The following is a 2,393-nucleotide window of genomic DNA, read 5'->3' on the forward strand; positions in this document are numbered from 1 at the left end:
ATGAACCCTGATTCCACTAAATTGTCTCCCATCAATTTTATTTTCTCTTGATCCTTCTTTCTTCCACTCTTTGTAGACTTCTTAGAAAAATTATATTTAAAATTATTATGCTCTAAAACAAGACTATTGTGTGTTTTATTGTCATATCTTGAATAAAAACACCCACAATGGGAGGTGAGGAATTAATAGCTAATGACATATATCCTTGAGTACCTCATTTGACTTGGATAGATCCAAATCACACAAGTCACCCATACTTTGATTAGTGTCCTACTAAGCCACAATGCTCTATCCTACTAATTGATTTGACTTTCATCCACTTACACCTTTATTTGTTCTAACTCCAAGAGTGCAAAAATTGTATGTAGACCTTCTAAGTTCATTTCACATTGATTGAAATATTATAGGGAATCAAGGAGATTAAAAATACCATCAAAATACATGTCATTAAATATTCTCTTGAATTCTTGCCCTTATTATGAGGTATCACTAGAATAAATCCTTATTTATCCTTTTCTCCTTCTACCATGGGGGCCTCACCTTTTATCCTTCATTGGGATTACAGAGGAGGTCATATTGGATGGATCCTCTCTAGAAGGGGCTTTTATGGGAATAGATTTATAACATTTTCTCTATAAATTTTCATATTAATGACATATTTGAGATTTGAAAGTAGAGCTTCATTATCGAGCTATTGTACCCCTAAGGTAGAACCAACTCAAATTTTTATTGAATCTGGCAGTAGTTAATTCAAATTAATTTCAATACAAATATGAGCACAAGAAATCATATTATTTTTATTTTCTGCAATGAAGGACCCAATGTCTTTCCTAATAGAAGACTGATCCTGTGCAAAATTTCATGACTCTATAATTATAACTCGATCCAAGGAAGTCTTACCTATATTAGGAATCTAGAAAATCCATAGTTGGATTAAATGCCACAAGCGAAGGATTGATGAACAAAACAACTTGATTATGAAAATATGGGCCACCTTCAAAAGGCTTGTTATGATCTACCAAATAAGAGAAAATAACTATAAAATAATCATTGGTTGCTATCATAATCTCTAGATCTCCTTTAGAATTCCAAGTTTGTCAAACCCATGGCTCAAAAAATGGTAGAGGTCCATATTCTAAAAGACTTCTATATTAAAAAATGGGTCCTTAAGTAATTCGCATCTTTTGTAGTTGAATGTGGCTGAGCCAATAGGCTGGCCTATCTTGGCTTCCTTGCAAGTAGCAATTAAACCTTTTGATTTTAGGGCCTCCACTCTTGATAGACCCTTCCATATATAGATCCTTAATCAAGAAACTAAATCGAGTCTCATGTTTAGAAGAGAGTTGATCAAATCTTGACACCACATCTTCAAAGAAGGAATTCTCCTGAAAGAATAAACTCCTCCCCTAGACTCATGGTAGTGTAAAAATCCCCACATAGAACACCCCTTATTTAAAAATAGAAGAAGAAAGGACCAAGAAATAGGTCATATAGCCCAGTTACCACCCACGCCACAAAGAATACCCCACTCAAACTACTCATGCAACATACCTACAAACAATATTTTTCCTATACACAATTCCCACCCACACTCACCTGCAGACCCCCAAAGTAGCTCACCACAAATGTACAAAGAAACAAAAAGGCTTGACCTAGGCTAGATAAGCTCTAGCATGAGCTACACTCAGAACCTCCCCATGCAATCATCCAACAAGAGAATAATTACTCCAAGTTTTGTGTGAGGCTAGGTTTGGGTAGTATATCCAAGTAACTTTCAGTATATCCAAGTAACTTTCACATTGTGGTTTTCCCTTCTAAGAGTTTCACATAAAATCTAGTGTTATGTTATCTTGTGTGTTTGTCCTCACTATTTACACTTTTTTTATTATCCTTATGCTCTTAACCACTAAATAATGATTAGATGAGAGGTAATAAAAATTGAGATTTGATGATATTGAATTGGAGTAATGTTGATCTCTATTATATTTTTGGTAAAATATAAATCATATAGCTCATGTCTATGATATATATCATTGTTATTAAATAATAACACTTAAATTAAGCACATAATGAACAAATTATTTATACATTTAAGAAAAAAAGTAATTTTTTTAATCATTTAAATAGTTTTTAATTTATTAATTTGAATACTTAATTGAGTTTATAAATGTTATGTGAATGAAATCACTTATATCTATTTAATTTTTAATTAAATTTCAATTTATATTAAATATTTGTCTAATTTGATTACACACATTAAATGAATTAAATTAGAAGTGTTAAACTAAAACAGGTTAGAAGGTCAATATAAAATATTTAAAATTTATTAAAAAAAATTCAAAATAACACATGAAAAAATAACGATTTAAAGATGGAGATATTTAAATTTGAAA

The sequence above is a fragment of the Cryptomeria japonica genome, chromosome 7 (assembly GCF_030272615.1).
Source record: "Cryptomeria japonica chromosome 7, Sugi_1.0, whole genome shotgun sequence".
NCBI classification, from domain to species: Eukaryota; Viridiplantae; Streptophyta; class Pinopsida; order Cupressales; family Cupressaceae; genus Cryptomeria; species Cryptomeria japonica.